Here is a 25,099-nt window from a genome sequence, read left to right as displayed (position 1 = left end):
TGTTAACTTTAGTTTTGCAGATTAATAAGCATTATTAATCTTCCTCAAGAAATCTCTCACACTCATATTGCTTCTTTTTTGAACTTCTGTTATAAACGCCACACACCCACTGCATACATTTAAAGCATTCAACTCATTGTCAGGGGCCAATATAAAATCGAAAGTCGCACTTGTTGATGGTTCACAAGTTATTGTTGTTATCAACACTATCAAAATTATGGTTGATGGGTTTCTTCATTTTGCTTGCTTTTCTGCTTGCACTTTGCTGCTTTGCACTTTTGGCCGCTTGTTTCTAATTAACATTTCTATAACCTCTTCGACAGCTATTACTTCCGCTCTTGTTTTTGTCTTTTTTTTTCTTTTATGCATTTGATCAAATATATACTGTGACTGCGGTTTAATATGCATTAGCTTCAGCAACTAGTTTGCACGTGTCCTGCATATTCCGGGGTACGAGCAGACTAGGGATTTGCTAGAAAAATATTAGAAAACAATGTAGGATCCTTTTTTTATACGTAAACTTTAATCACAAATCTTTATATCTATTAAAAATTACAATTCGAAACTGGATATTTCCTTTAAAAGAAAAGTACTGTAATTGGAATTTCAAATTTGTGCACAAACCTTTCTTGAAGCGTAATTTAATTAATTTATTTAAATAGGGGAAACTTACAAATAACACTCTACACCTATGTCATTGCAATTCAAACTATCATTAAGAAGATTTCTAATTACAATAGAACTGGGCTGTAACAAACATTCGGTTATATTGAAAGAAAAAAAGTCCAATTCAAGATTCTATAAAACTGTTGTATTTTTATTCGGTTATATCAAACTCGGACATAACGAACACTGGATTATAACATATCTTGAGCATTGAGCTTAGTAGGAGATGCTGCTGTGAGCGAGCTGCTGGAGATTTACGTGAATGGGCTAAAAACAACTAGATTTCTGATTTTGAGGAAATTAACTTACATGGATATGACATGATTGATGAACACGTGAAAGTTGCTGAATTTCTTGATGATATTGAGATTGTTCAAATAACTGCCAATGAACAATATGAAGACGGTTCAAGTGGTGAGGAGGAAGTTTGCAGGAATGATGAAGTTTTAATCTTCGCAGCTCAAGAAGCCCTTTGCGCTTTGGCGATCGTAGTATATTCTGCACAGATGGCTTTTCCAGAAAATGAAAATTTTTAAAATGTCACAGATATTTTACTAAACAAAATAACTGAAGAGTTATTGAAAAACTGCGAGGCGCAGGGTCAAATTACGGACATGTTTGTTCCCCTAAACTTCGATTTTATTTAAGATTTTTGTTGTTTCTTCTCTCATTTAATATATATTTACTACAAGAAAAATTGTGTAATTTGGCATTTGGTTAAAAGAAGTATTTTAAATCAACAAGCTTTTTTCCTCGGTCGCGAACAAGGATTTCCCGCATGTAAAGAACGGCAGGCCAAGTACCTTGATGGTTCGTTTTCGCCAAGTTGTACTGTATTAATTAATACATTTTTACGTTCATTACAACAGAGGGAACGCAGTAAAGCATTTACCCCGTTCATATATTTACCCCACTGCACTTTATACGAATGTCTTGAATGCTCTCAAGAAACGGTATGCGGTAAAAATTAATTATTACCGCCATGATGGTCGCTAGCTGAGTATGAGGCGAACAAGAGGTCGTTAGTAGTGACGCAAAGGAAGCAAAAGGGTTATTATACCAGTTCAGCAGTGCTAACAAAAAAAGACCCAGGCTGGAAGAACATGCTGTAAAATAAGCCATAAGTAATCCATTATAAGTTATTACCTCCTCAAATCCCTACTGTGTAAACGTCTAAAATAACAAGATATCATATCGCGATCGGTAATCTAAAAGACAAAAACTAGAAAAAATCGGTATCGGGACAACGTGTCTCAGATAAGACAAATTGATGCTAAGTAATAAATTTTACCATTGTCATTGAATATAAAAAGTTGAGCAACAATTCCGGTTTGATTGATTGTGTCCCTTGAAAAATAAAAAGACCTCAGCGCGATTTGAAACTCTCTCTCTAGCTCGGCATATGCATACCAATCGCTTGCAAGATGACAGTTGACAACGGAGTACATGCTTTTGATATACATATTGTTGGACAGGATATCTGATTGTCATATTTCACTTTGTTGCCACTTGCTCGCAAATTCACGTTACGGCCGCATTTCCCGACCGCGAAGGAAAGTTTTGAAAATCCTCGTAGATTAAACCATGTAGCATTTCTCGATGCCCACATCCTTCAGATTCCCACGTGAGGACGTAAACTATAACACGAAAATTGAAGTCGGAAGACTTGGCAACGATGCGCTTTATGGTCGGTCCCATCTGATTACCTTCCCTGGAGCGGCTATCTAAGATCTTGTCTTTGAACTGTGACAATAATTTAAAATGCAAATCTTTATTTACTGGTAATTTTATCGCCAGCATATCATTTGGTTTAAGAGAATCTACGGCATGCTTCAGACTAAATGAATTTCGAATTTACGACGCACTGCATATCGATGCATTAGAATTTCAATTATGTCGCACGCCAATGTATCGGTAAAATATGTGCAAAAATGTGTCTGCAAAATGAGGCATACTACATCAATAATAATACAGGTTTCCCTATATTAAATTACGCACTTTAAAAGGCAAATAAAAACTTACTAATCAAAGTAAAATAGTCTTTTATTGGACTCATACCATGTGTTCGAGTGAATCTTAGATATATGAGAACAACATGGAGAATCGGGTTTTATTTTCTCGCACCTGCAATTCTAATTGAAAAACTTTTATACGGAGCTCGTAGTGCGCAAGACTGGCCACAATTCCGCTATTTTTTCAATTTTTTAATTAGAGCCGTTTTTCCACGGAACGCGTCCAAATTTCAAAAAATTCAATATCCCGCGTAACCGCTTGAGGTCAGGATTAGTCAGAGAAATTAGCAAAAAAAGAACACTCATTTGACATGGGGTTTTTACGTTTATGTTGTTGGCTGCTTTGCGTTTGTTTAATTCTGGCCTTGACACTGACCAATCGTGGCTTCGAACGGTTGAGCGGGACATTCAAAATTTTTTTTTATTTCAAAGCGTTTCGAGCCAAAACGGCTCTAGTCAGGAGATTGAAAAGATTGCGGAATAATGGTCGGTCTTGACTATTAAGACCTTCATGTAAAAGTTTTTCAACTGGATAATCCGTACAGGCGCTCAAAAAAGAAAAACCGATCCTCAATGTTAATCTCTTGTGTACAGGGTTCGCCTGGACATCCGGTATATAGTTAATTTTATGAGATTTGTTATTAATTTAGATAATTGTTATTTTGCTTTTAAGAATCATGTTTGTTAAATGCCCTCCATCATCCGAAATTTTGCATTACTTTGCGAAGCATATCTCCATCTTGATCTTGATCTACGAAAAAAAATTAAACAAGTTTCTTAAGGTTTAAATTAATTATCACGATGAGTAATTTTTTATTCTTTCTTGTTCGTCATTGGTGTGAAAATTTTCGCTAACTGTTTACCAAAAAACCCCACAATTAAAAAGTCGTTGTTTGGTGTGGTGTAGCAACAATGCTGGAGCTAAAGGAACGTATACGTAATGAAACTGCAACAACAGGATAAGATTTACTTTACCGGGTGATGTAAAATTTAGCAAAACAATTAAAATGTATTACAGTTGATAGACGGCATTTAAATTATTTTGACTCGTAAAAATTAGATAGATATCTAAATTAATAATAAATTTCATAAAATTAACTATATATTATAATACTTCAATGAACCTTTTTTTTATTTTGGCTAGAAAGTTTTTATTTGACCTTTAAAGTGTACAGTCCAATATAGGGAACTCTTTATAACTTCCACAAGGTCTTGTACGAGCTCGATTAAAAATCAGGGAGAGGTTTTTGGAAGGAATGCTCTTAGACGCCGATTGCTTCCTGGCGTTTATTCAATGTTTAGGGTGTCTTACGGAGAACGGAACAGCTAAATTTCAGGACTCTTACAGACCGACAATTTGGTCGCCCCACCGAGTAGCGATACTCAGTCGAAGGAAAACGCACCTCGGCTATCATAAGTCCATTGGTTTTGAACTAATCTCTCCATATGAGTCACAAACTCTGAACTTAATTATAGCTTGTTCTGGATAGTATATTTGACCAAGATCGCATCACGTGTATTTTTCTTCTGTAAGCCAAAAATCCTGGATCAGTTAGAATGATGGTGGAATTCGACAAAAATCATGTTTAAATTTTAAAGGCTTCTTTAAAGAAAAAGACATTCCTATCACAAAGCGGAGAAACTGACACCATTAGAAATTCAAAGCATTTGAGGTGGTTGTGACAGTTAAGACAGTCTCTCAGATTTTATTACGTTGCGTGAAACGGTTCTTGAGATGCCGATTTTTTTAGATTTTTATGATACTTTGTATGTCAACGAGCTTGTCCTCTTAAACGTGAATGTTTCGAAAAAACATGATAGAACGTGATTAAATTTGGCAAAGAGCTCCCGCTTAAATCTACAAATGTCGCAAAAACAGTTAGAGCGGGACATACACATAATCATGCATCGACGACGCGTTCATTTAGAACAGCAATTTATCCGGTTCAAACTAAATAAATTAACGCGTTTATGAAATTTTAGAAGAACCGAGAAAAGAAATACATAAATCGAATCAGCAATCAATGCAGCTGTTTTAATTTGCCCAGCTCGTTACATTCTTTAACTTCCCATAACTTTGGGTGCCTCCAACTTTTAACCACTTATCTGTCCAAGCATATACTAAATGAACAGCAAGAAAAACTTACAAGGTGTAACTGAGGCCCTCATTTGCATTTTTATTATACAGGGTCCGCTGAGCGGAAGATCGCAATAGACTGTCATCGTTCAAGGCAAGCGCCTGTCAACTCAAACGATTTCTGCAAGCTGTTTGGGATCCCACAGGGCAATATAAACTATCACTCACGTATCATGCGAAATTGGTTGTCACATCTGGCTCTAACTACGCAAGTGAGAGCCCGAATATTAACTCTAAAAGATAGAGATTAGCGGTATTGGCAGAACGCTCTATTATGAAACCCTTCCCTCCTCCCACCCTCGCTGCCCCGTTTGAGGCAAAATGAAGACACGTTTTTAGTCGCATAACATACTTAATATGAAAAGTAAGACAAAAGGAGGTATCCGGAGGTTTAATATATTCACTTATACTAGGCGTTCTTTCAAGGCAAATAAATTCAAAATTTTTCTTATAACTTCATAACGCGACAACCCCTGAGCGAAATTAGGATTTATGAGGTCTCTCTCTAATATGAAATCAGTTAGAAGCTGCGGTGTCATAAAAAAAAACTTCCAACTTCAGCCCCCTCGTTAATAAAAATCTGGCGGGTAGGGCATTGTCATTATTAGGGCATACTCCTAGGCATCTCTTACGTTTATGCAGTGCGGAGTCCGTAAAATAATATGTTAATGTCACCCAAATTAAAAAGCATTGCGTTTTCCTCGGTGTTATTAACGCCTTTATTAGTTCGTTTAAAAGTTTTTTGCGGTTATGGGCTGCTTAAGGAACATCAATGGATTTGGAACTTTCCCACGTAATTTTATACCAATTTGGTGATATTAAAAGGGAGAATCGTGACAATTTTTGTAGTTATCAACCGTGAAAATCGATAATTGAGGAAGGATTGGTGACGAATGTGTCAAGGCAAAAAACGAAAGTTTCTAGTATAGACTTTATAAAAATTAAATTTAATCCGGAGGACATTTAATCTGCGATGCCGAGAAACAGGTCTTTTATTACTGACTTTAATAACGTTTAGAGTGGCGGCTCTTTTAAAGTTTTTAATTTGTTGTAATATAAATGTCTCAAATTAATAATTATTTAACAGCCCATGTTAATCAGGAAATAAATTGGTATATCGCTGTTAAGGAAGTTGTTTATTTTTAGTAGCAAATTTAGTGTTGTCGCCTTCTTTAGATTCGGAATTCGATAATGAAATCAAATTACATGCTAGAGATCTCTGTACTAATGAGGAGAGAAACGGCTATTTCACAATAACAGTTGTGGGTGGAGTTTTCTTAGCAAACGGTTATTTTTCGCATGGTCAAATCATTCCTTTCCGCAACGGAAATTTCCCAACTAAATCGAAACAGCTCCGATATACGGTTCCTCACCTGCAATGTGTACCGAAGGTCCCAATGTTGTATAATCGGTCGATATCTCTTGTAACATCAACGTTAGAGCTAAAGACGACTGGTGCGCAGAACTGCTGCGCAGATTTTAAAATTAGAGGAAAACATGTAAATGTTATACTGGGAAATCAAATGGCTTTTACATGTGCATATATGTATATATACGGGGTGCATTTTTGAAAACTTGCCACTTCCCAGATTTCTGGAAGTGCAAAGTAAAGTAAAAGAGCTCTGATGGCCGATCGACAATATTTCAAGGATGGCAACCGCACGTTTTTTTTTTTTTTAATGGGGAGCACGGATCAAGTTACACATCATTTTAAAGGTCAATAAAATCTTTACGCGGCCGTGTCAAAATTTGGTTTTTGGTATTCAAATTCAGTTGAAAAAAATGGGTCATTCTGTGAAATTACCAAAAGAAGAATGAACAAGAGAGAACACCCAAAGGGGTTTTATTACGTTTCCAACATGATGGTGTCTCTCCGCATTACGCTTTACCGGTTCGACAGTTTCTACACTAATTTTCCTGCTAGGTGGATTGGCAGAAGAGGTATCATAGAGTGGCCAGGTAGATTTTCCGATTTTACACATTTTGACTTTTTTTTTCGGGTAAACCTTAAAAACGTGCTTTGCGCGTCTCCTGTACAGGATCTTCAAATTTTATTCGAGTCTCGAAGACTTGTAGGCTTGTCGTCACATTCCACAACAGCTGTTCGAACAAGTGTGATGTGTGTTTGAAAACCGTCTGTATTATTGCATGTAGAAGAATGGAATGATGTTTCACTTAACGGCAAATTTTTAAAAATATACGTAAGATATATACGGAAATATGCATACAGAGAGGAACAAAAGTCCCGGTAAGATTCGTTAAAAATGTAAGGAAATATTTTTCATGAAAATGGTGGAATGCGCTAAATATTGTTTTTAGTTGTGCACTTTTTGTTGTAACAGACACGTGTGTATACCTATGTAATAGATACATATATGTACTTTTAAATTTTTTTGGTGGGCCGCACGTATATTGTGACGTTTTTGAGATCGTTGGAAAATTCTAAATTTTTTTCATGTGATATACCCATGTTCAAACTTCAATTTTCGAAAAAAATTACAAACAATAAAGATAACGCTAGAATTATTAATACGGAAAAAATAGCACTGTAAACCACCACAATATAATGTATTAAATGTTAGCACTTTGCCCCGTTGACTTCTTGACAGTGAGCAAGCCGCAATTCAAATTGCTCAAGAATTTTTTTCATCATTTGAGGAGGGACTTGTGGAGCATCTTGAGTAACTTTATTTTTTTATATTTCCATGTTTTTGGGCCTATTTAAGTGTATCGTTTATTTTAGATAACCTCATAAAAAAAGTCCATAGGGGTAAGGTTGGGCGACCTGACGGGCCACTTTAATTAACATACTGCGCATGGTTTCATTATTATTATTTTAATTTTATTGCGATATTATGTATGAATAGGTCCAAAGCGCTATCCCTTATCTCAAATGATGTCGAAGTGGCATCCCACGTGCAGTTGTACAAGCGAAGCAAAAAGGCAGTGAAGATGGAACCGCAACAAAGAGGAAGACAGCTCAAAAAGGTAATATGAAGACTTAAAGGCAAGAAACCGGAAGCACAAGTTGGCAGAAAGAACGGCGAAATCCCGTTTTGTTTTGGTCAATAACATAAGGAAGTAGAGTGAGGATTGTTAAAAGAAATCAAGATGCACATGTGGATTGATGTTAATAAAACTTTTAATACGATTACTGTTGTTTCATTGTGGAAAGTGGGCATCAAGAATGATAAGGACTTACTGGCTTTCACTGAAAGTGTTCAGGTACTCTGCGTTGCAGCATCGGACATAGAACACGAATGAGAAGCACCCATAGTTCCGCGTGTAAAAGTCCTCAGAGGAGACATCAGACGTACGTTAAGGTTAGCAAATTTTTTCTGATCCATTGTCGAATCCGGTACTTCACCGTTCTCTTTCGTGGCCTTACCACAACACCCACCTTCGCTAGTGTTTGTGTGCAAGTGCAAATCCAAATCAAACTAACAATTGTTACATAAATTTAGAACATAAGAACAATAAATAACCATATCTTGATGGTCAAACGTGTTTTCTGAAACCGAAATCAGCAGTGTAAGTTTTGAGATGTAGATTTTATCTACGTTCTTAATTCGTAATATGCGGATAACTACATGCAAATAAAGAAGGTGACATCAGCGTACAATAGACCAAAGCAAAAGTCTTACAATTCTTGCATATTCAGTCTGTTCGAAGGTTATTGGCGATGTCCATTTGTAAGTTTAAGATTAAAATTGAAAATGAAAGGAATTGCGATTAAGGAATTTCATAAATACGCATCGTGTTGTTGTCGTCGTGATAACCTAGATTGCTTTCCAGCGAAGGTATTACTGGGCGGGTCATATAATGTTTAACAGCTAAAATTAATAACCTCCGTATTTATGACGATAGACTACAAGTTGGTTTCGCAAGTTAAAATTCACCTTAGTAATTCCCAGCTCATGGCTAAAGCTCCGAGACATCACGGAAGACTTTTTTATCATTATCATACCATTATGTCTTAATTCCAATGCGTAAGGAATTAATCAGCCTCATAGTACCAATTTCGAAGAGTGAAAATGAAGGAGAAGAGCAACACTAATTCGTTGATACTTCCTCGACAGAGCAATGCAGGCTGTCATTTCCAGACATATTCTAATATTCAACAAACACTTAGACCTCAATAAACATATTTACTGGTGGTACCCCCTGCAAGGATTCTTGTTCCTTGCCGATCGGTCTTATTGTCTGTCGCATTATCTAACAGCCAGCAATTAATGAAATTGTATACGTTTATATTGCCTATGTGAAGTCCGTGTGTAGGGTGGGACATTCCCCGTGGGATCAATTTTTGTCAGTTGCCAGAGTGACAAGTCAGAATAACTCCCGGCCGTCAGGTGGAAGGGCCTAACATATTGATATCGTATTTAGATGTCGATAAAAAAGCCGCAAAGTGTTTCATAATGTATCTGAGTGGGTCGTATAGAGAGCTTTTCCGTAAGGGTGGAAAGGACTCGCTTTCAATCATGGCTATTTTCCCCCAGCCACGCATTTGGCGGTTAAGAGATTCCATCATTTCGATCGCTGTGGCTCGCTGGAGAGCACTCCCAGTCACCTATGAATGATATCTATTACTTACAGTTCCCAAGAATCGATATGCCTTGTCTTCCCTAAAATTCTTGTTCGGATAAATTGTTTTCGAATTACAAGCAACGTGTATAAATCGGAGTACCTACATACATGCAAAATGAGAATATTAACTAAATACCAATCGATTTTAACGTTAAGGGTTTGCAGTGTCTCAAACTTCAGACTCGAGATTTAGCAGCTGCTCGAACTTTGAGCGAGTTGTCTAGAAGAAAGCAAATTCACCCATTTCTTTCTGAACAGCCTCCGCTCTTCGCAGATTCGACTTCGTTTGAACCAGTAGAGTTGCTGCGCAGATGAACGACAATGGGTCAATTTATTGATAAAAAAAAGAGAGATATAAATATTTTTTTGCAAATTATTTATGAATTCCAGCCATACTTATGCAGGGGCTGAGTTTCACCAAGTTTGGCTCAAGTTTTTCCTACTCGTATATCTATAATTTTACGCGGCGCGGGGTTCAACGAACATATATTTACGGATACGACCAAAACTGTTTTTTCTCGCTAATACGGTTTCAAATGGTTCAACGCCGATGGTAGTTTTGTATGAACTGATGACGTAGTATGCGGCCGTTTGTAAACCGTTTACAAAACTCCACATTTTCGCGGAATGGAATGATGAGGTTGCAGTTTGAATGCAGTTTGTAAACATGGATCAACACGGTTATTAACAAAAAATAGAGTCAAATTCCAACTTTGAAGAATGATTGCATTTTTATTTAGTGAATTTCATAATCAGACATCCCATGAACAAAGGCAAAACATTAAACAAACTTGGCAATTACGTAGAGCAACAGAAAATTTTAAATCGCTTAAATATTTAATTTAGGCTTCGGAAGCCAAATTGGAAAATGCGACAGGGCCCAAAAGGGATAAGGGGAGAACGTGCGGCAATTTTGAAGTGTCCCCTCAACTAGTAGGGTGATATATTACCCTTGTTTCTTAAGGGCTTAGATCGCGTGTTGGTAAATCACCCAGAAAATTACATAATACGGCAGGTCCTAAACTGGATTTTTTATTTCTTTGATGATTTTACAATTACGCCTTTTCCTGTTATCTCGAATTCGGATCTTAGGGGCAGGCAAACGTGGGGAATTAGTGCAATTGGCGGACATGCATTGGATGCGACACACTAAAGCTGTTGAGATATATTCCGGCACACCATGATTGCTAATTTCCAATCCCATTAAAGATAAAAATTAATATACCTCGGCCTAGCCTCAATTGCTATAATGTTCGCGGGTACCTGCAATAAATTTTTCTTTGAAAACACCAAGTCTTTATATGGTCGTACGAAGTTCGCTGATAACTAATTAAGATGGCGTTCATTATCTTAGGTCGAAATCTTTCGGCATGAGGATATGTCGACTATTAAAACAATTTCGTCCCAACACGAAGAACTTACGAAACGTTGAATGGAACGACCTGAAAGACGTTCTTCGGGCCTATCACGGTGCATTGCGGAACTGGATAGGTCTTGTCGAGATATTCGATGTTTGCCTGCCATACACGACCGATCTATTTCTTCAAATTAGATTGCAATTAGGATTTCCCAATGGAAAATAGGGGATATGTCCCCGAAGACAATAAAGCAAGTCTAAATTGTTCAATCCCATTATACATCCATATATATATATATATATATATATATATATAAGATGTTTTTTACCAGGCATATCTTAAAAGTCGGCATACTTAAAAGCAGTTCTATTGGGTTTTTGCACAAACGTATGTGGTACACTTCCTTGGTAATTATACGACGCGGACTTAACTAGTTTTCTTTAATTAGCTATAAACATTGACATTTTACCGCTCGCTTAAGTAATAGCAATTTTAATCGCACATGCAGATTTGTAATCAAAAACTTCAGATATGTAATTAAATAAATTCAATAAAATGCCATTGGGTATTTAACTATTTGATTGGTTATATGGTGTAGTTAATCTTTTCGAATTAGAATGCTGCAGTGGTGGGCCGGAAATAAATTCTGAAGGAATACCCATTACGAACGGCGATATGAGCCGTGTCTCTTTCAAACACCTTGTATAATTGCCTATTTTTTACGAGTAAATGTCCCCAAACCTGCTCAATTGGGGACATAAGCATTATTGCAAATTAAAGGTAGAATCTGAAAATATTTTATTATACGGGGTGCTGTAGTTAAAACAAGTGCGGGTATCTGCCAGGCTTTCTTTGGACACCCTGTACATTCTAGATGCTGTATCATCAAGAATCATAAATTGTAAAGGTACCACAGAACGTTTATATTTTGCCCTGTCTAGTGTCGTTTTAGTAATAATCGACCATTTCCACATATTTCTCCCGCTCTGTATATTCAGTGGCCGGAGCTGAATAGCGCGAGCCTGGCTTCTGTCTCGTCGACGGGTTTAGGTTTAAAAATTTATTCCAAAAATTATATTTTTGTCTGCGTCTTTTATCTCTGTGAGTCAGTACTGAAGGCATCCGAACTGAGAATGCTTCTCCCTGTCTCATCAAACCAGCAACGGTGGGATCCGAGAGTCAAAGGCCACGACTTCTTCCTCTTCCCATCTCTCATGCTCTGGTCAGAATGAGCGCTTTCGTTCCTAGACCTCGTTACTTTCGATGTACTAAACGCTTTTGGTACTGGAGTCTAAATGGTTCCTTGATTGGTTGGTTCCATTTAGTTGCAGTTAGGGACGAATACCGCTTCCCTTCGTTGTTAAATCGAGACAGATGGATATTGCTTCGGATCAAAACGAATGAAACGTAGAAACTTCATGGTGCATTCGCTCAATTTCGCTCCAAAATTCTTCGCTTAGGACTAAAATCGGCGAACGACCCCCAGGAGTTTCTCTATACCACAAAGACGAAACTACCAGAAATCCTAAATGTATGTGGAGAACGGACGGATTATGAAGATTAGACTAACATTATTGAGAGAATCTGCTTGTAAAATTCCACTAATGGAGTTATGCGATGAACGCTTTTGCCTATTTGGCACATTAGTCATTAATAAGGCTTAAAGATGGCCACTTCGCCTGGGCGCTGCAATGACATTATGTAGATACTTTATAGCCGAAATTGATGTTATCTCTATGGTAGATCCTTTCAAATGGGTCTGGTCAAGTGCCGCCACTGGAATGCTAAGAGTACTGAAACAGAACGTGATTACATATAATTAGCATCGTTGGTCACCAATTTCCATTAACGATTAGAGTTTGACACAGCTTCATTTAATCGTCACGTTCTTGGATAATATGTGTTTCTAATAAGTATAATTTGATTTTAATTTTAGCTCACTTGTCAGAGACACTCACGCTGACTATGAGATAATTTATTTCCGGGATGTTGAGCGTTTTTGCCTCGTTGAATAAATTCCTGGCTCCTGAACTGGGAATCTGAAAATGGTGGACCTGGCCATGATTGGAAAACACACACAAGACCAGGCAAACCATTGAGGCGCAAAAAAATCGATTTGTCTCTATCGGTCACTTTAAAAGCGATTCCGAAAGCTAATTGACTTCGGGATAAAAAGGTGATCCTGTTTCTCGTCAACTTGCGATTGGCTCTACTAAAGTTTATCTTGAAAGCGCACATGTCCCTGGTAAGCGTCAGTCGAGTAAGAGAGATTAAACTCTAAATAACGGGAACGATTATTTTGCTGTTTTGCAGGCTCGATTTTAAAATAGAACGACTGCCAGGACGAGGCCCCCAAAGTATAAATATATACTTTTTCTTGAGTTACAGCCTTTGCTAATTCGAAAAACACTTAAACTCTCAGCCGCATAAACTTTCAGTTTTTCGAGTCTGTGACTGATTGACAATGGAAGTTTCTTGATGGATAAATGATCTTTTGCAGTGTTCATAGTTGCACAAACACATAATTTTGCCCGTTTTTGGAATCCAGGTTCTGTCATTAATAACTCAGTGGGATTCTGCATTTTGCGGACTACTTGCCATTTAATCGTGCAGGTTAAATTAGCGCGCTTTCACGGTTAACCTGTGATTTATTTAAAATGATCATTTTACGGGTCTCTGAGCATCTCAAGAAGAAACTTATAGATAATTCGATACAGGCGCAGACCTCCAGAAAAAGGGCCAGCATTCTCTGTCCAGCAAATTTAAAGATGTTAAGACCCCTTGCGTCCCCGCCCCTTCTCGTTTAAATATAAAAAAATATGTGGAACTACATGGAGGTAACTGCAAGAACAGTACAAACTGCACAACCACGTGTGTTTTAGGAGCGGCTCGCTAGGAAATGTCCCAGAATCTTTTCTACACATAAATTAAACATAGCGTAAATTTATCCTGCATTTCACCGTTCCCCCAGGAAATAAACTGCGAAAATGGATTTAATAGTTGTTTATCTGACAAGGGCGGAAAGTGATACTTCACAGCATGCTAATTACAGTTGACTGAACCATACGAAGTGGAGTTGGATCGTCAATCCAGTCAGTAGAGACGCTTTCCAAAGTGTTTTACCTGCAGCACGATATTTTTCCTACGAGAGCAGCCTGCTTTACAATGTTTACACATGCACGTGCGGTAAACAATTTCACCGCGTGCATGTAAAAGGCCACGGTTCGGCATTGCCCACAAAGATTTCAGGCATTTTTCCGGGCAGAAAAAATCCGTTGCGTATAGAAACGCACGATCAGTTGTTTTTACGTTCGAAACGTCAGAGGTCAACTAATGCAACCCCAATCGCACCTAATTCTATACGTTCAGGCCAAAGTTACAGGGAAATCTCCGTCAAAATGCGCATTGTCCAGAAGTCTCCTATTTAATTTAATATGGGATAATATTCAATCTGAAGCAGAACAAATTGACAATAAATAATTAACGAGTATAAGGACCCATCCTTTCCTTAATTAAATAAACATTTGTCCGCATCCCCCAGCACTCGGAATATGACATACAATGTGTTGTTAAAATAATAAGCAGGGTCGCCCTATATTGCCCGATTTCAACCCTTGGACCACATGAGGTCAGAGTCGGTTGGATCTTAAAGTGATACATCTCGCAGCCACCTGATTTGAAATATTATGTAACCTTTCGAATGGCGCTTTGAGCATTGTCCTCACGCCCTAAGATTTTTTTTCTGCTTTTGATCGTACAGGCGACACGGAAGAAACAGCAGGGAATAATGCCCAGCTCTATCTATTAGATGCATCTTTTAACAAGGAGGAGGGAAAAGTGTAGAGGATACAAATGGACTAAAAGCCCGGTACTTGAAAACCTAGCTATAAACCTATGTTTAGTGGGTCGTTAGAGCATGAGCAAAACGCAAAATAAAGACCATTTTAAAATTTAACGACACTCTGGATGCCGTGCAGAAGCATTTAAGCATCCGTCTTAATGTGTTCCCAAAGGAAAGCAGGGACATATATAGTCCGGGACTGAGTACAAGGGGAATGTGGCGAGACACAGGTCGCGATAAACGCCGGGTTTAGCCGGTGTGCCGTGATAAGAATGCAAGTAGCCCGATAAGGGGCTTCGCTAAGAGTTCAGGAGGTGTCCCTCAAGATATATGGCTGTCGCGGGAAATCCACCCACCGATTTTTCTGTTTTCGTATCACGTATTAACGACTTGTGACAACTGTGATCTATCACCCTGATTCATCGGTAATACTTATTATCTCATGTTGGGTAATGTATTTTTGTGTCCAGAAATTTTTTAGTTTCCCTAAATCTTTGTATCCAAGAAAAGTAACTGGAATGGTTGAAACGCTCGGAAAGTCGCACTGCTGACCCACCAAGCAAGACCGTTTGTCACCACCCTGAAAATCTCTCCCATATTTTTGTCCACAGAGTGAGGCACCCCACTGCACGAATCTATGGGATCCATCCCGATTACTTTTTAGTTTAATATTTTTCTTGGAAAACCTCAAAGCACGTTAAATTTTCGTGTTGACCTACCATTGCCAAAAGCAATCAACCCCACCCTGATCGCTGCTGAATTAATCTGATGCAAGTGATCAACGGTGTGTCAATCGGGGAGACAAACTTCAGCAGGGAGGGTCGGATAATCCGAACTTTTCCCTAGACCACCGAAGAACGCACTTCTGTACATCAATCATACCATACCAGTTGAAGCGCTACCAGGAATTTCTGTGGCTCCCAGGAATGCATCGATCCACAATAAAGATGACCGCAGAGAAATAACAAAATAACTACACTTGCAAATGGTTTAAAAGGCAATAAGGTACATTAATTTATCGTCGTGTAAATAGCAATTACAAAGATTTATTCACTCTTATTTAGTCATGCTATAGTAGAACAGCTTAACATCTTAATAATTTCTCTCGTCATTAATTGGGTTTTATTTTAGTAGGTATGCCGCCTATCTTACACACGTTATGCAAGGTAGAATGATTTATTGATTGTTTTATTATTTATTAACATATTCACTTAAAGGAATATTTAATAACAATTAATATTATGGTACGCCAACGCTCCACCTGTTAAATTAGTGTTTTAAGGCTATTCTCGCCGGGTTACATGTGTGTATAGGATGTTTAACAGGTATACGTTTCCATCTATGGTGTGTTTGGTTAGGCCTTAATAAGATTTTGTAGACGGGTAAGAAAATTGCTCTAGTGGAGAGTAAAGGGTGAGTAGAAGAGAATTAAAAACATTAAAAACGGAGATTACACACCTGTAAATCGTTAACTTAAGTCAAAGGATTTTTTGTTAGAAATAAAATGGCTCGAAGCGCAGCACAAAGAAGAGCTCCTCTGATGTATAGAAATTATCTTCCTCATGCGGCGCTGAAGAAAGTCATTAAAAAACCATTTAACTAATGAAACAAATGATTGATACTTTATTATGCACTTGAAGATCAACGATCCTGGTTGCTTATACAGTGGCGGAAGGCTATCTTCAAATGCATCTTTAAAGACTTCCTTGCTATTTACCAATTTCGTGTTCAAAGCCATTTTAGCGTGTCAATCAATGGATAATTATAAGGTGTGATTTGACATTTTAAACAAAATTAATTGGACGAAAATTAGGCACATTCTCCAGTAATCACTTTATGACCATGGACATTTATTGATGAGTTATCATTTATAGAAGATTGATTGGATTTGAATAAATACGCCAATGAGGAAATAGCACTATTGATAAATACTTTTTATTTCGATGGCTTATGATTTATATTTCGGCAAAGCTGTAAATCCCTTTACCAGATTCAATTACCTCTTTCTTTTAATGGAGTTCCTTTCTTAGTTTTTGCTTCGGATGTATGTTAACACGTAATTATACTCATTATAATGAAATTAACCTAAGAAAGCTTTTATTTTAACTGTTTTTAAATCTGTAATTATCCCTGGGCATAAATGCCAAAAGGATTTTTTTCCAATTCCTGTTTACCCAAACGTGAAACACTATCTAGCTGAAGAATTGTGGCCACACATTCAACAAATAAGATTTTACAAATTCGTGAAAGATATCAGAAAAAAAGCTGTTACATGGTAACACCGTCCTCGATTCCGTGCATCTTATATGGGGCGGCACCACTGAATTCTGTGCAGTGTCCTTTTTCTTCCGTTCACATTACTCCTTGTTGTTTTTATAATTATTATCCCATCAAAGGTTGCTCCAGTAATGGCAATAATACATTTAGGGGAGAGGCAAGAAACTATATTATCCACTGGCTTTGGGTGTCATTTAAGTGCAAGTAGAAGTGACAACGTAAACGCGACTTGATTAAATGCAGGATTTGGTGCCGATCTCCAGGATTTGATTGTTTGATGATGAGGCTTCATAAAGACTCGCCAGGCCCTTCCTGTTTACTAATTAGTCGTAGGTTTGTAAGATTACCTTGCTGGCCAAGGTCGCAAGGTCAGGGCTTATTTGACCTAACCTGGAGATCTGAGAGGAACTGACGATCGTGGAGCTACAGGAAGTAGATAAGTCAGGACTTTTGAACGTCGTAGAACCGCAATTTAAGATACCAATGTATTGGATTTAAAACTTACGCGAAGGTAACATCAAATCGTGTTAGCGCCATTCCTCCACACCAAATTGGAAGTAAAATATGATTATTGCAGAATGACACTGTGAAAAGTGACATTTCGCCCCCTCTTCGCGATAAGGGCTCAGCATCTAATATCGTTAAAATGTAATATCAATATTTCTAAAATCCACAAACGTGCATTGTTCTGTGCCTTAGGGAATAAGACTGTGGGGTGGTGATTCACGCCCTTTAGGGAGTTATGACAATTTACCACATATGTATGAGTTTGAAAGTATAAATAGCTAGCTTTGCATGACACCTCAATTAGCGCACATAAACAACAAAGATATTGGCCGTTGGCGAAAGAAAATTAAGACACCAGAGGTTTAAAAGGATTTTAATAAATCGCAGAAAGACAGAGTATAAGCTCAAAGAAGACCGGTAATATTACAGCAGGAACTCTCAACCTTGTGAATTGTTTATTGAACGGTATAAATTTGCATCTGACACCATAATTACCCCCTGGATAAGTTATATGGCCCTGCGTCGTATTTTTAAATTGGGCCTCTCTTAGTATCTAAGTTACGTTAAGCCACGATCGGAATGTTCGCAAGAGAAGTTCTCGATTTATAGCAAAATTTTTACTGTTTAATTACACTTTCAACTTATGTAATGCCACCCATAAGTTCTAAATTTTATTATTCAAAACGTCGAGCTCAGTCTGGTGGGATCGTTTAGTTTTAGTACCACCAACCAAGAATTATTAAACCAGAAGCGACACATTAAATGCCGACTTTGATATTGATGTATTAAATCTACGTGACCACCTTTATTTTATAGACACCATAATCGCCAGGCGGTAGGCAAATTTAAAATCTATTACTGCAATGACTTCTTGGTTCGTGGCACATACAATTCTCATAACTTGGTACAGAACGATGTTCAGGCCAATGCCCTTTTGACAAAGAAAATAATCTAGACTTGGTCGGTTCCACAGTACATCATCGGTCCTACTGACCCAACTAGATTCCTTATGGGATTCTCACTTTGGAAGAGACTCTTCAAGTCCTGATGGTGTTTTGATCCCTCCAAAATATCTCTTTTAGTTCTTTTTTTTGTCGGTATTGAGGTCAGGAACAAAAGCTAATATATTTTCTACAAGTGTTTGTTTGATTTAGTGTAAGGTGTAGCCTTTAAGTAGGTGTGTGTCAATTCATTTAACATTAGAAGACATGCGTTTTCCATTAAGTTGTACTCATTATTTTTTATTGAGACCTGCACTTGACATCAACTAACCCTCTAGACGTTCTATATGTCCCAATAACGCAGCGTTTTCAAGTTGTCCAATTATTCCCTAAATTTGGGGAAATTGCATATGTATATCATGGGATTCTCCCTATATCAAGGAAAATCCGAAACTGACGATTTGGCCTTCGTAACGCTGCTCCCCTCTCTGTAAGATATTCTTCGTGAATCGGGTCGTCCTCAAAGTTCCTGGCCCTATATGGACCCAGTCTCTCCACGTGAACTGTTTTTGGCTTCGCCCTTGGCGAAATCTTTCTTCCTTATACGAGGTAATTTAGCTTTTTCACAATACTGCACATTCCTTCTCATTATCGCTGCAATTTCGGGCTTAGCCCTTACTTTCGCCAAGGCTGGTATGATCAAACTTCTTAAAAATGATCTACTAACGCCCTGTGGTGTAAACTCATCTCCATTGGGTCACTTTTGGGTTTCGGCTAATTCGTTACAAATCCGTGAATGGCGCGTTATCTCTCTTAGAACTCGACCAAGTAGTCAAAAAAAAGTGATCAGCTCATTATCTGCTGGTGGTCGGCCGGACATGAGAACCACAGGTAGCTTCATCTCTCTTGTAATGAGCAGGATCCATAGTATGTTGACATGACGCACCATGGATTTTGGCTTACTAAAAGACTCACGTTGCGAGCCCCAGCCAGGAGGAGTTAAGGCAGCAACCCCATTTCTCTGGTTTTCATAGACCACCACGGAGAGGTACTGATTTATGCTCTTCTTGTGCCTATCGACTTTTCTAATAGCGAGAACTAGAATATTGTTGAATTGTTTCGAATATGTTGGTCAGTCGTGAATTCCCGGGAATGTTCCTGTAAGCGTGTACCGGAGCATCTCTATAAGTAGTAGCAGAGCCTGGCTATATGCAACACGTAAAATACATGGAGTTATGCGGGTATCTCTGTTATTTGAATGTTCAGACTGAAACTTCGTATTAGGGAAGTGAGTTAAGGATTATGGTGTTCATAAGTGATCGAAGTTTTTCGAAAATTTAAGGAAACTGCAGACGTGTGCTACGACTTTTTCCCCAGATTTCCTTTTTGTAAGCGTAAATTACAGATTTGCGACCTCTTCACTTCAACCCTATCGGTGACTCCTTTTAAAATTACGGTTTGCATTTTCTATGAACCACAACACCCCAACAACAATACTCCTATAAGGAAATAGTGCGAACTACCGTGTCTAGTTTCCCATCGTGTTCATTACGTGAGGTTCTAAGTAGATATGTCCTGTTGTATTTCAGTTTCACAACTAATTTCAAGGTTCTTGGCGTTTTCAAGGGTTGAAGCCCTTACTAATAGAGAAAATATTTTGTCAATTAATTATTTTGGCAATAAAAGCACCTCTACATCCCGGCAATTCGGACCGCACTAAGTCAATCGTCTGGATAGAGGCAGCGTCGGACTTCGACGTCCCGAGCGACACATTAAGTGGCCGCGCTCTTAGTTTGACCGTGAGCTATTCGGTCCCTCAATGGGGGTCGAAACCCCCACCCTATCGGCCGCCCACCCTCTCAAAGCCGGCATCTCAGGAGGCCTTCTTGGCCAGTTTCCTTTGTCTGCCGTTCATCGGGGAACCGATTAATTATTGCCCGTTGATCCTGGTGTTGCCATCATAACATAAACTGGCCACTACTGGACTTTACTGCGTTTGCTTCTCCTTGCAATGGAGTTTTTGTATAATTGTCCCTAATGAAATCAGAAATTGGTGTTTCCTACGACCCGCAATCGCTCATTGCAGGCTGATTCTCTCCGTTGCAAATCACATATTAAATGGGGCAGAAAATTAGATTAAAATGAATGGGTGTCATTTTTTTTTTGCCTTTTTGCCACCTCCGACTAATTGGGTGTCGTTTGCACAGCATAAAATATACAATTTTGTCAAATTGAAGAAATAAACTGGCGGAAGCAAGGTAGAAAAAGTGATTAATTCGGAGACCAGGGAATCAATGACGTGTTTTAACGCTTCCGTTTCAAACCAGAGGGAATCGTAAAAGACGGGGTTTACATTGCTGGCAACAAGTAGGGTAGCTTTGACATTCCCAGCGTATTATAAATGCGGGGCAAAGGCAAAATTAAATTAGCGACTTCCTTCGAAAAAACCGTAAAGGAGTTCCCTTCTCCCCCATTGTTGTATTAAAGTTAATCTGATCCGGACAGAAGCATCGTCACTTCTTAATATCGTCTTGGATGTTTTAATTTTGACTTTGAGTAATAATAAAAAGTTTTAGAGTGTCGTGTATAAATTGCCTTTGCGTTTCTGAACTCAGGACAATTTTACATCCCATTGTCTAGCCAGTGGAATGTGGATGAAACCATCAATTTGCAGGAATCATCAGGAAGTAAATTACATGCGACTTTCTTCAAATCAGGGATCGTGGCAGATGACGAATGAAAGTAGTGACATTGAATGCTGTCTTAAGGAGAACCCCGCAGAGGCAATTGGTTCTCCAAGAACCCAGTCAATTTCTTCATTATTTTTGAACAGGCTAACGCGGAATGAGCGTGACCAAAAAGTCCTTCGTCGCTTGGTTGTTCTGCCGTATGCTGCAAGGGACTATTGTATATAGGAACATTAATTAAAATCGTAAGTTAATGCAAGTGTGCGCCGTAGGATGCAAACAATACAAATAACTAAACCAACAATCAGTTGTAAAGGACGTAACTGAGTGCTACTTTCAGATGTTTGTAAGTACCAGTTGATTTCCGATGGACAATGACGGGGATAATGGTAATTATATTTGTAAGTATTTGCTTGCTGTTCACTTTAAAAGTCACTTAAAAACGAGTGAGTGGCAGAAACGCATTTATATTAATTCGACGTAATGTAATGGCGTTGGTCTCGAAAAAATAGGTGACCGTTCCGTCAAAACCTTATACGTGTTCGCGAAACTGTTATCTCCGTTAGGAACTGGTGAAAATTAATGAAGTCGATCCCTTGGAGTTGTTACTTAAGGGGGTATTTGTAAAATCGAAAAAAATACTTTATAGCGCTCAATCTAAGGTAACCGTTCTCAGCAAAAGTCAAGCAGGAGGTTTAATAACGTGGAACTGACGTAGTTCCACGTTCAGTTAATTATGGGAAATCCGTCAAATCAGCCATGGAACCATTCATGCACCGGCGAAGCCAAATACAGCAGAGGCTCGATAATGTAAACGCGCGATAATGAAAATATTGCCGTAATGTAAACAAAATATTCGTGCTATAGGATTAAGCAAAACGCGCGATGACGTAAACAATGTGTACGCTTGATGACGCAAACAATATGTACGGTCGATGACGTAAACAGTTCTTGGCGGCACACAAAATAAGGCCAATGATAATAGGAAAAGGAAAAAATCAGCGCTCCTTTAAATATTTTAATATCCCTGGTGATTGTGACTGTTCAGAAATTGCTTGGATGGCTAGCAGTGTATTACTGAAATGGTTCCACAAGCACCTTGAATCTGGAGTATGACAATGAATTGTAATCATAAATATTCTGCATATTAATAACCTGAGGATTATTGAATTTGTAGGTAAAAAACTTCATAAAAAACGAAATATTCTAATAAAAGCGTTGTTGCTATTACATAAAGCACCAAGTCATCCTCCAGAGCAGGAACTGAGGAGCGAAGCTGGCTTAATTTTTGTCATGTATAGCCGCCCAATGTAATTCCATTAATCCAACCCATGGACCAGAATGTAATAAAATTCACAAAACTATACTACCGAAAATTTCTACTTTCTTCTATCTTATCGAAACATCCTGAAAACCTATCTGAGGTTTTGAAACAGACAACATTATGAGAAGCTGTTTTAATTTTGCATATGGCCGGGAATGCAGTTAATCAGCAAACTATTCAAAAATGTTGGAAGAATCTCTTTTGTACCAATGATTAAGATGAAGATGATGTTCACTTAGGCGTAATTAGGGAACAATTGCGATCCAATGCTGATGTTCTTGATTTATTGGAAACAGTGAATTCCAACATTGTTACTACTCCAGCTGATATTAATTTATGGAACGAAGACAAGCAGACGAATGATGTTAATAAGGAGGAAGATATACACGGCGAGGACGATGAGGACGTTCCATTGAAGTTAGAAGTTATTGTGAGCGATGAGCCAGCTATATAAGTTTTTAACCAACCTTTCGATTGGGCTGAAATGAAAGAAGTACCATATAGGGATATTTTAGTTAATCGTAAATTACGGACTCGAGTGTTGGAAGACAATGCTAAGCGCCAAGTAATTTACAAATACTTATCGCTCTTAAAATATTCATTTATTGTTTTATATCATATGTATTAAACGTTTTTTTTTAATAAATAATTTATTATTTAAATCCCATTCGCTAATGTAATCATTTCGATAACATGAACCGTGTGGTTTAAATTAGTTTACATTATCGAGCGTCTGCTGTATCCAGGACTGGAAACGAGATCATCTTCCTAACATCTGAAGTATTCCTACGCAAATATAAAACTGGAGATTTATAACCGCCAGTGATTTATTCAGCACCATCTCGCTTTGACCATCATCATATGAAAGTATGATAAAATATGAAATAGCTGAATTAAAGACCAGTCCTACTTGAGATAACATTCCTTCTTGTGCGAGCTCCTGCGCTTTCACAACGATAGATGTCTTTTCATTCAAATAGCACCTGATCGTTATCCCGTGCTGAAACCAGTCAAGCTGGTCAATACTTGCGATCGCTGCTTCCCAAAAATGAAAATTGATGTCCATACCTGATTAAATGTTAATTAGAAACACGAAGAGAGAAATCAATTCGATCTGGAAAAAAAAAGTCTGGTGAGGCTTTGCGATGTTTTTTCCTAAGCATTCGAAATTTTCCGTTATCTATAGCCTCAATGGATGAAAGGAATCAACTCGCGCGAATCTTAGATCAGAAGCTCCGTTTAAAATGTCTCAAAATACAGAGAATTCGTGAGATCTAAAGGTCTTCCCGTTCAAAAGTGCGGTTCCACGCAATAAGTTTGGTACACTAGAGGACTTTAATTTTACTATTTCTCTATGCCTGAATAAAATCCCAAAGCCTAACATTCTCCGTTCAAAACAATCTAAAAATACATAGTTCTTGTAACATTTCTCAAGAGAAACGCTCCGGAGCGATAGAATTAGCATCTAAATCTAATCATAACCGATCCGGTAGGTGGGTGGTACAAGTAATGTGAGGAAAATAGCATTGTTTTCTAGTAAAACAATTGCACATGTTTTGACTTTGGGCCATAAACTGCGCTGGTGACAATAACTGACCTATAAATCTGGAGTGTAAAAGATATTCTTGTTTGCAACAAACGACAGTTAAAACCGTTATTGCGGTGAGCCGCATACCTTTACAGGGTGTGCCCTTCTGCAATCGAAATTAAAGGTCTCTTGTTGGGATTTCTTCTAAACGAAAAAAAAAAACGACCAAATTTATGTTACTTTCAAATATTTCATTTGAAATTTGCAACCAACATTCACCAGCCAGCATGAAGAGATGAAAGTGAGAAATTTCGATGAGGTGGAGCATCCTGTACGCTTTGAAAGTGAAACTGGAGGTGGGTGGCAAACTCCATTAACTCAAGATCTTCGGCATGTTGCCCTGAGTTAGCTCGACGACAATCCGAAATAGAATTATTGGAATTTGTCGAACCGCTTCATGGTTTACAAAATTCTGTTTATTTTTAATTCGGGTTAATGCTGTAAGTTTGTTTATTCCGTGTATTTTATTATGTCTCGGAGAAATTCCAATATTTCGGAAAATAGCGGATAAAACATGTCTTTGCCTTCGTGACGGTGTGAATCGGGAGATTTTATTTGTTTCAACTCGCGGGGAATATCCCCATTAATGCAGTTTTGCATTTATGCATCTAGGAAACCTAGATCGTTCAACTAAGTCTAAATTGTTCACGGTTCATGTGTTTTATTGCTCTTAAAATGTGCCTCCACATGTTTTTGAGTCATAAACCATTAGTACTCTCAAATGGAACTAACTGACAATGGAGATTTGATAGATTAAACCGAAAATTAATGATCAGGCCAGCACTGTCGAGTTTCTGGGATTTCAAAAGCCGGTCGATCCAGGGTACTTAATCTAATAGGGGTTACAAAACGTTTGAATCACCCTTTCCATATTGACCAAGTTCGCTCAAGTTAGTTCAGGTTAGTTCTAGTTACTGTGTAATTTATCAGGAATGAGGTAAATCCAGAATATCTCGAAGTTTTCGTAGCAGGTAGTTTCAATACATCATCAAGTGCGTCCGTGTTACTTGGGAACCTGCAAAATTTCTATATCTGGAGCAATCTGAAATTTTAATTAATCTGGAAGATTTGAGTAACCTGATCAACATGGGTCCAGTGGCGAAGATAGTCTCAGAAGTGTCCGACCTGACACGTAGATGGCGAGTTTTTCGTTAAAAATTTGCGTATATTACGA

General features: G+C 38.1%; 1 protein-coding gene and 1 long non-coding RNA gene across 2 annotated transcripts in view; both read right to left on the bottom strand.

Annotated features, from left to right (window-relative positions):
• The window catches only part of Tmem63 (transmembrane protein 63), a 120,049-nt gene that overhangs the window by 75,439 nt on the left and 19,511 nt on the right, over positions 1–25,099 (bottom strand). The gene's annotated exons all lie outside the window — the stretch shown is intronic.
• On the bottom strand, positions 1,683–2,031 carry LOC136350354 (uncharacterized). Its single transcript, XR_010734140.1, has 3 exons — positions 1,958–2,031; positions 1,813–1,874; positions 1,683–1,759 (listed from the first exon to the last, which is right to left on the bottom strand). It is a non-coding gene; the product is annotated as an uncharacterized lncRNA (long non-coding RNA).

The sequence above is a fragment of the Euwallacea fornicatus genome, chromosome 3, assembly GCF_040115645.1.
Source record: "Euwallacea fornicatus isolate EFF26 chromosome 3, ASM4011564v1, whole genome shotgun sequence".
Classification (NCBI taxonomy): Eukaryota; Metazoa; Arthropoda; class Insecta; order Coleoptera; family Curculionidae; genus Euwallacea; species Euwallacea fornicatus.
Note: the sequence above shows the minus strand (reverse complement) of the source record. Positions and strands in the feature narration are given on the sequence as shown.